Source organism: Herpailurus yagouaroundi, unplaced genomic scaffold, assembly GCF_014898765.1.
Source record: "Herpailurus yagouaroundi ecotype Mexico unplaced genomic scaffold, PumYag 192, whole genome shotgun sequence".
Classification (NCBI taxonomy): Eukaryota; Metazoa; Chordata; class Mammalia; order Carnivora; family Felidae; genus Herpailurus; species Herpailurus yagouaroundi.
In genome coordinates, this window is record NW_024412423.1 from 14811124 (window position 1) to 14825969 (window position 14846).

The following is a 14846-nucleotide window of genomic DNA, read 5'->3' on the forward strand; positions in this document are numbered from 1 at the left end:
TTATAATCCCATCATGATGTAGTCTGCCCTGGTATTCTCCGAATCTAATAAGAAATTATGCCTCATCAAACATACATAATTTGGCTTGAAGTGGTATTAGTGGGAGGCCAAATTTATAGTCACAATAAAGTTGTCCGTGCTGGATATTTTCATTTCATAGCGCAAGATGCATTGGGTAACCTAGGTCCCCAGGCAATCATCTCATCATTCGGCCTCACTCTGGGTGGAGCTTGTTTATATCCTATAATTACACCATTAACAGCCACTGCTAAATATAAACACAAGGATGGATATGAATGATTGCTTCAGAACTGTGGTGGTGTCACCACACAATTACATTGACAGCCTCACTAGTGACAGCCCTGGAACGACCACGGTTACTCCTCCGCAGTGTAAACAAACAGCCATCTGAACACTTAACAGGAATACGCATTGTGTTTCTTTGTCCAATGAAACAGAGGTGCCAGCATCACATGAAGAAGTGAGGACGGGTCTATGTCGTGAGCCTAGTAGTTCTGCTACACATGTTAAGAGCCCAGGGGTGGAAGGGGTGCCTGGGTGACTCAGAGAGTTAAGTGAGCAACTCTTGGTTTTGGCTCAAGTCATGACCTCACCACCATGAGATGGAGCCCCATGTCGGGCTCAGTATGGAGCACAGGGACTGCTTGGGATTCTCTCTCTCTGCCCCTCCCCTGCTCATTCTCTCTTCCTCTGTCTTTCAAAATGGATAAACTTAAAAAAAAGAAAAAAGAAAAACAAAAGGACCCAGGGGTGGAGGTTCTGGACACACCGCCAACATCTTAAGAATTCATGTCACAGGAGCCTCGCCATATGCATCTGCTGGTTGGTTCTGAAATCCACTTAACTGGCTGTGTCCCTGGGGTTAGTCATTTCACTTCCATGGACCTTAACTTCTTCATGTGACAAAGGAGAGTATCAGGGCCATGTGTTTACGTACATATAAGATAACTCCATGCTTTCAGTAACAGCAACAAGAAAACTAAATATGAACTTGTGATTCTGTAATTTATTACTGAATCCATTTTGTTGTTATTTTTTTTTAATAACAAAAGATTTCCTTTCTGTCCATGTGACTGTGGGCAGGTTTGTTGTTCTGTGAGCTTTAATTTTCTTATATATAAATTAAGATAATCACAGCACCTATCATGGTTTATAGACTATTGTGAGAATTACCCAGAAAATGTATGCAACATTTAGTCCAGTGTGTGGCACAGAGTAGGGACCTGACAGACAGGTTTTCATCTGTTTCCTAGCCCTTTTTGTTTTGATTATAAACAAGTGAGCAAAGATTGAATAGATTCATGATTGTCTACTTACAAGGGAAAGTATTTTTATGACCCGTTAGAAATTTTTGTATGAATTCGTTGTCTAGAGAAGCAACATCTGAATTTGGGAAATACTTCAACAGAAATAAGTGATCCTAAAACAATGTATTTGTCCTTTAAAAAATAAACTAGGGTAATACATCGCCCTTGGTATTTTTTGTCGCATGAAGCAAGACAGTATCAGGTGCAATACCCATAAAAACCAAAATAGAAGATTTCAGAGAGAGAGGGAGACACAGAATCGGAAACAGGCTCCAGGCTCTGAGCCATCAGCCCAGAGCCCGACGCGGGGCTCGAACCCACGGACCGCGAGATCGTGACCTGGCTGAAGTCGGACGCTTAACCGACTGTGCCACCCAGGCGCCCCCAAAATAGAAGATTTGACCAATCTTAGGTAACTTGTCAAAGTTACCGGGTAGGGGAAAAAAAAAAAAAACCCTTAGGATGTTACTGCTAATTATTGGGGGGCGGGGAAGGGAAATGCTGCCTTAAAAAGAAAATTAAAAAGCAAGCGAAGTACCTGCATTTTCTGCTTGAGTAAATGGCATAAAAGATGTTTGCTACAGAGATTTATTTATTAGTTTGAACTAACAGAAGATCAGTTTGATCTAAGACACTGAAAATTTTTAGAACTGGAAGCTGACAGAAATTTAAGCTTAGTTTTTAAATTGATGAATCTTTCAAGAAACAAAAAATCTAGGGAGTTTTTTCAGCAGTTGAAGAAAAGCAAGCGGAGAATCAATTCTTCCATCGTCTTCCGTTAGGAAAGCCAAAGGAAAATGGGCTAGGATGTCAAAATGTCAAGGATACTCATTTTAAACTCCTGAAGTTCGTCAAACTAATTCACCAATATTTTCTGGCATTCTCTCTCCTGTGTGTAACAGAAAACTGGCCTAAGGGGCGGCATCAGAGGGCTAAAGCGCCTCTCTAAAGAGCACTCCTACCTTGGGGCTTATTTTCAATATTTAATACAACATTGGACTGTCTCACACCTTCACCCATTCTGGCTGAGGGCGCTCGCTCCCTCAGTGAACTAGCTGCTTGGGCCAAGTGTCACAGATGTCAGCCGGTCCTTCAGTTGATACCTTAGAGGGTATCTGACAGAAGGATCTGGAACTATGGTTCGTTCGCATGACTTCACCCAGATTCTGCCAGGCCGTAACCTCTGCCCTCCTCCCCACTTCCCCGCTGCTGTGTCTCACCCGTCCTTGGCCTGAGGTGGAACTAACACCGTAGGGTTAAGGGTGCAACACAGAGAAGATGACAAGATCCGCCCCAGTGCAGTGTTCCGGTCAGCAGATTTACCAATTTAAAAACATAATGCTGGTTAATCCGAGTTTCCCTGGTCGCTCTCCTTCCTACACATACCTAAACACATTCCATTTCCTAATTAACTTACTAACTGGTATGGTTTATTCCCCTCCTGACAGACTGCAATTTCTCCAGAGTTAGGAGCTAGGGCAGATGCAATACTGGCTATTGCATAAAGGCGCTAAGTGCAGGTGCAAAAAGAAACATTTACCAAATGGTTTCTAAATTGAGAGCCCGAATCTGGAGGGTTTCTCTCTTCCTAACGGTCCACGTCTTTGGAGAATTAAGCTCTAAGAATGATTTTCTGGAATTTTAAGATGTGCATCTAGTGAGCTTTCTCCTATGGTCCTGTTATGGTTGTTGGAGGCTGGGGTCCAGAGAGCCGGTGCCTCTTAATCCCTCAGCCCACCTTTTGGGATGAGCACTGGGTGTTGTATGGAAACCAGTTTGACAATAAATTTCATATATTAAAAAAAAAAAAAAATCCCTCAGCCCATGGGTCTGGTACGTCTCCTGAGCATGTGGGATGTTGAGTTCTGAAAGGAAGCGGGAGGTTTCAGTGCCAGATCAGTAGAAACAGCTGAGGCAGAGGGCAGCATGGTGAGTCCAGGCTTCTGAGCAGGTGAGCCAGACTGGCACGAGGTGAGAGAAGGGTCACATTCCCCCCCCCCCCCCCCCCCCGCAGCCAGCCCCAGCAGGAGCAGAGGATGGGGAGGGAATGACCTTGTGGAGGATGGGGCTTATTGGCAGCTAATGGAACGGGGATCTCCCTGACTTCCAAGGAGAGAGAGGCAGCAGGCTTCCTAGACAAAGCAAGGAGAGGGGATTTATCTTCCAGAACTCGAGCTGCATTTCCTATGATGACTTTTTCCTTCACTCACATTGGAACGTGTCTTTTTTAAAGCTTCCATTTCTTAAGCAATAAATATGAACTAGGAGCATTGCCAAGGGCTTTACCTACATGAGATCATTGTCCCCAGAACAATTATATGAGATAAGGATATTTATAACGCCCATCTCCCAGATTGCAGATGAGGGATCCAGAGCTCTCTGTGTGTTAAAGAACAGGCCCATGGAAAGAATTCACCATGTTCACACTGGTCTGACTACCTCTTTAGCTAGGGCTCTTTAACATTAAACTGTACTGCTCCTCTTTTGTGAACTGAGGCACTGACTTCACAGAAAGTCGATTTTGGAAAGGATAAACAACAAAAACTGCCAAGATGTTACACAGTCAAGGATTCATTCACAGCCATTGCCCACTCATTAGAAAGGAACATACATAAATGCTGTTTGGGAAGCCATTTTTAGCTATCACTGGCCAGGAAAAATGTTTTGTGCTTGAGACTTTAGTTTTATTTATTTTTATTTTATTATTATTTTTTAATGTTTGTTTATTTTTGAGAGTGAGACAGAAACAGAGTGCAAGCAAGGGAGGGACAGCAAGAAAGGGAGACACAGAATTGAAAGCAGGTTCCAGGCTCTGAGCCGTCAGCACGGAGCCTGACGTGGGGCTCAAACCCATGAACCGTGAGATCATGACCAGAGCTGAAGTCAGACGCTTAACCAACAGAGCCACCCCGGTGCCCTGAAACTTTAGTTTTATTAATGGCATATTAATGATATAGAATGCTGATAATGATATATATATAATTAATTTATAGTGTATCATTATTAACGCTGATTGAAGCCTAAACAGGGTTTGGAACTGTATAGAGAAATGTTACAGAAATACAAGGTGAAACTCCTACAATAGCAGAGAAAATAATGAATCCATGAGACATGAAAGTCACCTAGAGAGAGGATTTTATCTCTACTAGTTTGTAAGTCCTGGTAGAGGCTTTCATGGTCACTGTCCTGCATTCCTAGTGGGAGTATAAAATGGTGAAACTACTTGAGAGGTTTGGCAGTTTCTTATTATGTTAAACATATATTTAACACATGGCCCAAGAGAAATGGAAACATACGTCCATAAAAAGACTTGGGCCCTTTCATTCCTAACAGCCCCCAACAGAAAGCAAGAGGTGAATGGATTAGTAACTTTTGGTATATTCATATAAGGAATACTACTCAGTAATAAGATGGAATGAACTACTAATCCCATGCAGCAACATACATGTATGTCATAGCTGTGTTGAAAGAAGCTGGACCCAAGGACATACAGAGTATGAGCCTGTTTGTCTGAAATTCTAGAGGCAAAATTAATCAATAGTGTCAGAAATCACATCACTGGTTGCTTGGGGCAAGGTGGGTACATGGTCGGGCGACTGACCGTAAAGGGACACATGATTCGAGAGAGGTGGAAATGTTCTGTGTATCGATGGAATGGTAGTTACATGGGTGTGCGTACACATTTGTCAAAGGCATTCAGACCACATGCTCAAAATATTTTTTTGCATATGAATTATACCTCAGTAAAGTAGATTAAAAACAGAAAGGCCTACTGGCTTACAAAGGAGTATGCATTAAAAAAACAAAAATCTCTCCCTCTCTGTCGCTCTCCCCTGAAATGTTTTCTGTGTCTAATGCTCATTTCAGGAAGTTTATATCCTGTTATTTTTCCTTAGTTGCAAGACTGATTCTTGTTTGTGAAAGCCAAGTGGAAAAAAAATTAGAAAACTTTAAAATAAAGCTATTAAGGATTTCTAAACTACCTTAGCTGGATAATCAGATTTCCTCAATTGTTGAGGTTTTACTACTTGGAGCATTCTTAAAATGCTATTTTCTAAAACGAGTATTTACCTCCACATGCCTTAAATAACATTTACTGGACACAGTTTAATCCTCTCTGAATGCCTCCAGGTCATCGCTATGAATATCAAAAGTTGTAACATAGCGATGATGTCGGATTGTTATGGCACATATGACTCTGCTTCTGGGCTAAGTGGCCTCAGAATACTTAGGCTTTTTCAGCTGTTACATGTGCATCTTATTCTTGACTGTGTCTTGTTGGGCTGTCAGCAAATATATATATATATATATATATATATATATATATTTATGTCCTCTCTCTCTCTCTCTCTATATATATATATACATTTTTTTTCCTCCTGTTTGTCTCCCTGTAGAAACTGCTTTTCTCTCAGCCTTCTAAGAGAATCGGACTAACAGAACCATATAGAGAGCAGTGGTCCCCAACCACTGATTGTCCAATCGGCAATTGACTGGTTTCAAGTAAAGTACCTGGAAACTTGTCAAAACCATAGCAGCCTTGGTCCCGTCCTCGGTGATTCTAATTCAGTGTATATCACACATTATTTTTGATTATGGAAATATGCTTGGCCCCCCGGCCAAATCCACCTTGCTGCCTGTTTTTTAAAAACTGAAACAGAATTTACATACCATAAAATACACCCTTTTAGGTCTACCATTGAGTGGTTTTAGTGTTTCACAAAGTTGTGTGGCCATCAGACTTCCCCCAGCCCCCGACAACCACGAATCCACTAGTCACATTTCTGTGTCTTTGGCTTTGCCTATTCTGGACATTTAACGTAAATGGAATCACACAATATGTGGCTTTTTGTATCTGGCTTCTTTCACTTAATGTTTTCAAGGTTCATCCATGTCACAGCATGTATCAGTACTTCAAACTCCTTTCTAAAGGTAAATAATACCTCATTGTATAAATATACCACATTTTGTTTATCCACTCATTAGTTGATGGACATTTGAGTTGTTTCCACTTTTTGGCTTTAAGGAACAAGGCTGCTGCGAGCATTCATGTACAAGCTTTCATGTCTTCCATTCTATTGGGTATATACCTAGGAGTGGAATTGCTGGGTCCTACGGTAACTCTGTTTTTAAGTTTTTGAGGGACTGCCAGGCTGTTTTCCCAAGTGGCTGTGCCATTTTATATTCCTACCAGCAACGTGTGAGGGTTCCAATTTCTCCAAATCCTTGTTGACTCTTGGTATCTTCTATCTTTTTGATTCTAGCTATCTTAGTGTGATGTGCCGTCTCATTGTGTTTTTGACTCCTATTTCCCTAATGATGAATGATGTTGAGCATTTTTTTGTGTATCAGCCATGTGTACATCTTCTTTGGAGAAATGTCTGTTCAAATATTTGATTTTTAAAAGCAGGTTATTTGGGTTTTTTATCGTTGAGTTGTAAGTTGAGTTTTTAAAAATACGTTCTAGATACTAGACCCTCTTCAGATGTATGATTTCCAAGTATTTCCTACTCTTCACTCGCTCTCTTGATAGTGTCCTTTGAAGCACAAAGGTTTTAATTTTTAATTATCTATTTTTTGCTTGATTGCCTGTACTATAGGTGTCATAGCTAAGAAATTGTTGCCTAACCCAAGATCACGAAGATTTACACTTAAGTTTTCTTCTAAGTGTTTTATAGTTTTAGCTCTTACATTTAGGTTAAAAAAAAAAAAAAAAGCTTCTCATGTGATTCTGAGGCACAATTAGTTTGTAAGACTGAGAAGATTTTGGCAGCCTCCAAGAATTTCTTTAAAAGGAACACGCTCTGGGGCACCTGGGTGGCTCAGTCAGTTGAGTATCCGACTTGATTTCGGCTCAGGTGATGATCTTGCCGTTCATGGGTTCAAGCCCCTATCAGGCTTGAACTGGTGGTGTGGATCCTGCTTGGGATTCTCTCTCTCTGCCTTGTGCTCTCTCTCTCTCTCTCCCTCTCTCTCTCAAAATAAATAAACTTAAAAAAAAAAAAGGAACAAGCTTTGGTGTGCAGTTTTCATAATATACATGTTGAATGATAAAAGGTCTTTTCGGTCTACTTTCTGGGTTACAGATGGCTAAGGTGTTCAGAGAGTTGATTCAGGAAGACTGTGTATTACTGTTTAGGTGTATGGTCACCTCTTAGTACCAAACAAACTAAAACAAGTTTAGGAGGAGCTCCTTACACGTTCCAAGTTTAACATACAGACTGTCATCTTAAGTCAGTTTCAACGTATGGTGCCCCATAGTTCTGATCCAGGTATTGGGAAATGTTGTGGAGAAAAGAAAGCAAAAGTCAGCAGCTGGGACCTAGCTAGCTTTCAAAGGACGATGGCACGATTGCCACATTTCTTCCATCTGCAGAAAGAAAGATAAGCAGGTACAACCACAAACCATCAGTTGCCAGTTGACAGTTTGTCCCAGAGACCCTGAGGCCAGTGGCTCTCAAACTCCAGTGAATGTCACGATCACCAAAAGAGCTTGTAAAAACCCAGATTCCTGCGCCCCACTCCCAGAAATGCTGGGACCCTGATTTTGCCTTTTTGATATGCTAGCAGATTAGGTTAATGATGATGGCCCTAGGATCTCACTTTGAGGATAAATGGGTGGTCCATCCTGCCCTGTTGCTTCCAGAACATTGATCAAGCAAGCATTAAGCCAGAAGACTCATCTGGGGCTCCTCCTTGGTCGTGAACATGCTAAAAGTATGTACCAAGGAAGTTATGAAGCCATACATTGTTTTAAAATCTTCATCATTGACAGTCTGATTTCAGGTTCCAAGGGTATGGTTATTTTTCCAAATGCCATTTGGTCACTTGGAAGAGTTTCCGGATTTTGATAAAAATAGCAGGGATCATCTAAACTGCATTGTTTTTCTTACATTTTTTTTTGATATTTGCTCTTACTCCATGCATGTAGACATCGACAGTGGTTAGGAATGCTATTCAGGAACATCTCCTGTGTTTGTGATAATGGATTTGACCTGTGGCCAAATGGTACTCGTGAGAGATGTGGTTGTGACTTTGACAGATTGAGCCAAAGTTATATTCTGATGAACTGCAAAGGAATTTTATCAGTCCCAGGATGTCGGCCAGCTGAATTTGACAAAGGAGTGACTTTCCAAAATGTCCTGAGCAATTCATGTTTATTCCGTCACCTCTATTTCCAGCATTGTCAAAGGTCAGCTAAAAACTTCATTTTCCTAGTTTCTGCCATTTTCAGGACCACAAGTTTCAACCTGAGAACCAAATGTTAAGCTGTGTTCCTGCCTCTTACAAATCAGCAAGAACAGAGCTCAGCAAGCAGAGGGGAGTTTACAATTTTGCTGATGCCATAGAGACAGAATGAGACCTCAGCTTGTTTGGCTAGTCAGTAGAGAAGATAAGTAGAAAATGTCTCTGTGGGTAAATCGCAGAGATTCAGGAACAGAGAGAAATCTGTCAGGCCAGCCGCAAGAATACGTTTTGCATTTAGGTCCTTAAAACAGTACTGGAAGTCAGCTAATTATTTTTTGAGACAAGTGGAACGTTTGCTTTGAGAAGAGCCAAAAGTGCTGTGCCAACCCAGTCAGTCTGCAGCATCCCTGCAGCTGGCTCGGTGGGGCTCTGCTCTACTGTCATTTGCAAACTCCCAAGCCCTCTGTCTCCCAGACCACCCACAGGAGGGATCTGGTATCCAGCCCTTACCATGCTCCAAGGAGCAAGTACACGTTTTCTTTTAAACAGACTGCAAACCAACCCAAAGAAAAGTTATCTTAGTATCCCTATGTCCACAGGAAGAAATGTGTACGTAGCATTTTAATCCCAGTGAGTGATATTAGTCACTAGGCTTCTTGGGAGTTCGACTCTGTTATCCCTCCCCCACTTTTCTAAATTATAATGTCAATAACTGCATTTGCACAAAAATCGCCCTCACTGGGTAGCTACTTCATTAAATTATCACATGATTCCTATTTTATAGGTACAAAATACTTGATCTCAGTGAACTGGCGACTTTAGAAACTTAGGAGGCAAATTAGAGCAATTACTAATAAATTATATGTGTGGTAACTAACAATTTGTCTATCACCTAGAAATATGAGGAAAAAATGCCAGACTTCTTGTTCCTGCACAGCTCTTTTCATTTTTCCCTTTCCAATACCAAAAGCTTGCATTATCCACACTGGTTCCGCCAAGACTGCTGTTGCTTTCCAGAGTCCAACGTTCGTAACACAAAGTTAGGAACACAACGGTGGGATCTGCAGTCTGTTTGGGGTGGAGGGTGTGACTGCTTCAAATTAAAAACAAAAAAATAAAGGGGAAAAAAAACCCACCCTAAGCCAAGAAGTGAGTTTCACATCAGCTTTCCCTAAGTAAGTTCGCAGAGGAAATAATGGCCAGGAGGCAGGGGCAAAATTCTCCTCGCTCATGATCACCATTCACCATCGCTACTATGTGGTGTTTCTGGGAGAGGCAGTTTGATGGCATTAGAGGAAGTTCTGTGTTATAAATCATCTGTAGTTCTGGGGGAGGAGGTGCGATTAGGTCAATTAACAAGATGATATCTTTCTCTTCTTTCGTGCTTGTCTCATCCAGCCCTCGGGTGTGCTGTTCCACATGAAAGGCGTTGATGTCATTCATTAATTGTAGGTCAGGTTCCCTATCAGCATCTTCCTCCCACCTGGTACAGCCTTACCATCATCCACTCACATCCCCAGCCGGTTTCATCTTCTTTTTTTCTTTTTAAGTTTATTTCTTTTGAGAGAGAGAGAGAGAGAGAGAGAGAGTGGGGGAAGAGCAGAGACAGAGGGAGAGAGAGAATCCCCAGCAGTCTCCAAACTGTCAGCATGGAGCCCAACATGTAGCCTGATCTCACGAACCGTGAGATCATGACCTGAGCCCAAACCAAGAGTTGGAATCTCAACCGACTGAGCCACCCAGTCGTCCCTGGTTTCATTTTCTGTGGCTGCTGTAAAAATCCTAAGTGCGGCAAGAGAGGCATTTACAACCGTTTGCTTGAATTTATCCTCACTGGCCTCTTGTACGAATGAGGAGAGGAAAAAAAAAAGTATCCTGATCTTGGGGAAAAGAGGTCCAATGTCTAGGACCTAGATGTTGGGACAAGATGTAAAAAAAAAAAATAATAATAATAATGCTGGAAAAAGACCTGTAAATTTAAAAAGTTTTAGCTACCAATCCCAAATACCCTCCAGCAATGGAGAAAATTTGTTTTCTGCATGATTTATACACTGCATTTCCCCCTTATACCCAGCAAAAATTAGATACTTATTTCTCTACATTTCATGATGTCAGTTTTAAAATATATTCTTTTTACACTGAGTATAAGTATTTGTTTATAATCCATAGTTACACATTTTACTTTAAAATTTCATTATTTTTTCCCCCATACTCTTTCTTTAGTTATTTGTGCCACCTGCCTGGGTACAGGTAGACGTCACCATGTCATCATGTCTCCCTGGAGAGTCACATGGGCAAAAAGCTCCCTTGAGATGTTAGGGAGAGTAAAGAGTAATCACACTCATTGTTTTCTACTAGTACAATGAGCAGAGTTTAACAAGAGCAACCTCCTGGGAATTGCAAACACCTTTCTAAATAACCAGGGATGATGTGCTTTCACAACCTGACCTGCATAGTTCTGCAGGGGAGGGGGCAGGGGCGTGGGGCGGGGTGGGGGGCGGGTGGTGACTGCCCTGTGCCCACAGACTTGTGTGTTGGGTCACACTAACTGGGGGAGTCAACACATCCTGCAGCAGCCTGTCATTTGTGGGGGCCTGAGCAGGTGCAGCCCTGTGGATTCCCACTCCTCTGGGGCTCGTGCCAGGCGAAGCAAGCGAGAGGCAGCACCGCTTTCACCTGCAGGGGATGCGCGTGCAAAGCTGGCGGCCCGTAGGTCCTGCCCGTCCTGATTCCAGCGGAGACTCAGCCTCTCACCCCCTTCAGACACTCAGCTAGACAATCCCAGGAGCTCGGAAGGCAGCACAGGGAGTTGGGGGGAAACCGTCCTTAACTCTCACACCCCGTTTGCCTAAAATGCATCGTGATGACCCCACTCAGTTCAGCAGTGCTAGAAATAAAAATGTTCGAGTGTGGGGCACCTGGGTGGCCCAGTCAGTTAAGCGTCCGACTTGGGCTCAGGTCACGATCTCACAGGTAGAAGGCTGGTGAGCTCCAGTCCCGCGTCCACCTCTGTGCTGACCCCCCCCCCCCAGCCTTCTTTGGATTCTCTCTCTCTGCCCCTCCCCCACTCGCACTCTCTCTCCCCAAAACAACACTGAAAGCAATGTTTGTGAATTATTGCTTCTGCAACTATAAAGTAGTAAATTCTGTCTATTGGAATATACGTCACACCGTTTTGTAGTTCCTCACTATGTAGAACTGCCCAAGGCGATGGCCGGCAACATTATCTAAAAACCTTCATTATAATCTAGGGGCAGAAGAATGCCTCATACTACAAAGCAAACTGTTTTTTAAGGTGGGGGACCCTCCTCCCAAGAGGGTCTGATTGCTGACGACGATGGTCCAGGCCCTTGGCTCCCAGCTTCCTCTGTCAAGGCTACGCCTAGCTGAGGGGAAAAAAGTCTGAAGTCACCACCCAAGGAGGTATAAGCCTCACCAGTCTTTTTGGCTACAAGAGCATCTTGATTGTCTCCACATTTTGGCTTTGTTGTTCTTTGGATAATCAGAGGGGGAGGGTAACATAAGCAACCTTTTCATAGTACTCTTGCTCTTGAATTTTGTTCAAAACTCACCACGGAAATGATTAAGAGCCTTAACTGGGGGGGTTTTCGCATCAAAATCAAAGGTGGCATATTTCAATATTTCGCATATTGATCAAAGGTGACAACTTTCTAGCCATGTTCATGTGATGAGCTCATTTAAAAATAGATTAGGAGGAGTCCTGACCACAATTTCAGATCACCATATGACACATGGAAATGGTAGCTATTTGAACAGTAAGAAAACAGGTGTTTGTTTTTTTTTTTTTCTGTAACCTACACTCGTTTTTATATATTCTGTCACAGTCTGGGCACGACTTTATCCCAATAAGTTCGTTTTTATCAATGATTTAAAAGCCTTAACAAAGGGGAGCCTGGGTGGCTCAGTCCATGAAGCATCTGGCTCTTGATTTTGGCTCAGGTAATGATCTCATGGTTCATGAGACTGAGCCCCGAGTCAGGCTTTGTGCTGACAGTAAGGAGCCTGCTTGGGATTCTCTCTCTTTCCTCTCTCTGCTCCTCCCCGACGCACACTCTCTCTCTCCCTCAAAATAAGTAAATAAACTTGAAAAAAACTTAGTGACAAGTTAAGTTGCACGTGATACCTGAAGTCATCTGGCTAACACAGTCCTACTGAAATCTTTCAACGTAGAATACAGCAGTCTCACAGTGAAACCTGACTACCACACTTTCGTGTTTTCCCACATGTAAGTTCAAGTTATGTTTTCACTGGTATAATATTCTGGTGAAGTTATATGAGAATCTACAGCTTGGGATCATATTTCCTCATCAGCCAGACATCCTGGGATGCTCTCATTGCTAGCCTGGAGGTACACAGAACATGGGGATGGGGAAGGCATTCTCCCAGGTCTAGGCAAAGGAAAGTGTTCACAGACCAGTGTGAAGGGCAGGAGGCTTTTAGACAGTGGGTCAGGATCCGCGTGGGTGAAGTTAAAACCCAGAACAGCTGTACTGGCTAAAACTCATGGTTCAAAAGTCAACCTTCACGTGGACGCACTTGAATCAAGGGAATGTAAGGATCATTAACTAAGATCAGTCTTCTCTAAATGGAAAATGTACCTCATTTTCTCTCCATGCCATGTCATGTCCCAACAGGCATGTCCCTATGTGTCTTTTGGTTCCTTTTACTCCCTGGGGAGTGGCCTGCTTTTCTTACGTCTCTTTCTCTCTCTGGTGAATCCCCAGGGTGATGCTCAAAAAAAAAAAAAAAAAAAAAAAAATCCTTCAATCAGGGGCCCATGGTCTTTTCTGTTTCTTTCCCTTCAAATAACTTTCTCATACTTTCTTCTCCTTTGTCATCCAGGGAATGACAAATGAAAATACTACCCCTCTATATTCATGGGGCTGAGACACACGTTCTTAACTCTTTTTTTCTTTCTGCTCACGATACATTGCCAATAGGTCCTTTCCTGGTTACGTCTGGGTGTCCACACCTCAGTGCAGGGTAGCTTGTGGGTAAAATTACCCAGAGCTCAGTGGGGCTTGGGGACAAAACCTTATGTGACTCAGTCCATTTTGTTTTGTATTTTGCCAGCCTCTTCCCTTGGAGACCCACTCCCTTCTCGCTAGTTCGCCCTGCTTTCAAGCCCATGCCCGAGTTCCGTTGTCCCTTCGCTCCTCCACTGCTTGTGGTCCAGCTCGACTCCCTTTGCTTTGGGTCAGAGCTTGTGGAGACATCTCACCCTCTGTCGGGAGATTCAGCCCGCTGGTGGTGATTGCTGCTGGCCGTTTACACAGGTGTCCCCTGGCTCCTCACTCCCTCGGGGCATCCCTGTCCCCCAGCCCTGGGCAGCATGGGGAACACACCCATCCACCCCTTTGCCTGCTCACCCAGCAGGTGCTTGGGAGTGTGCCTGTGTGACAGCTTTCCTGACTGCGCTTACCCTCCACTGGTGCAGATTTACTTCTGGTCTCATCCTCTAAGGCAGGTCCCAGAAGCTTTTTTAAGAGAAAGGAAGGTCTGTGTGTTCGAGTGACGATGCCTACCGTAAACACCCTGTTATCTGGCCATATTCGGAGGCAGGGGTTGGTTTATCAACCGTGACCAGGCTGGCACCCCACCCAACATAATCAGCACGTGTGCATGTAACAGCGGGGCTCTGCTTTGGGTGTGAGAAAAATGGGCAGATACCAGGGTGCTGTGGGGTTCACACGAGGTCACACTGCTGAGGACAGTCTCAGTGTGCAATGTTTCTTGGATAAGGCAGGCCAGCCATGGCTGTTTTTAGTTGTGGATTCTATAGTCGCTCACTTTCCCCTCTTTGCATTGGCTGCTGGAAAGCTTAGTGCCAAACCTGAAGGATGCCTGGTTTGCATGAATTTGAATGGATTTTTTTTTAAATGTTTATTTATTTTTTGACAGAGAGAGAGACAGAGCATGAGCAGGGGAGGGGCAGCAAGAGAGGGAGACATAGACTCCAAAGCAGGCTCCAGGCTCTGAGCTGTCAGCACAGAGCCCGACGCGGGGCTCAAACTCACTAGCTGTGAGATCATGACCTGGGCCAAAGTTGGATGCTCAACCGGCTGAGCCACGCAGGTGCCCCAATTTGAATGGATGTTTATGAGTGACTTTGAATGAATTTTTACAATACGCTTACTTACTCACAAGTCCATTTTATGTATTTTTTAAATTTTTTTTTTTTTTTGAGAGAGAGAGAGAGAGAGAGCACGGAAACCGGGGAGAGGCGCAGAAGGAGAGATAGAATCTGAAGTAGGCTCCACACTCAGTGCAGAGCCCAATGCGGGGCTCCATCCCACAGCCCTGGGATCA

At 43.3% G+C, this 14846-nt stretch overlaps 1 protein-coding gene and 1 long non-coding RNA gene across 3 annotated transcripts in view; one reads left to right on the forward strand and one right to left on the reverse strand.

Moving 5' to 3' along the window:
• MARCHF3 (membrane associated ring-CH-type finger 3) overlaps window positions 1-14846 on the reverse strand; it is a 148997-nt gene that overhangs the window by 87636 nt on the left and 46515 nt on the right. The gene's annotated exons all lie outside the window — the stretch shown is intronic.
• Window positions 12546-14846, forward strand: part of LOC121010638 (uncharacterized) — a 32302-nt gene continuing 30001 nt past the window's right edge. For both annotated transcript variants that reach the window (XR_005781300.1, XR_005781301.1), the window contains exon 1: window positions 12546-12885. This is a non-coding gene — a long non-coding RNA (uncharacterized LOC121010638). The remainder of the gene's footprint in view (window positions 12886-14846) is intronic.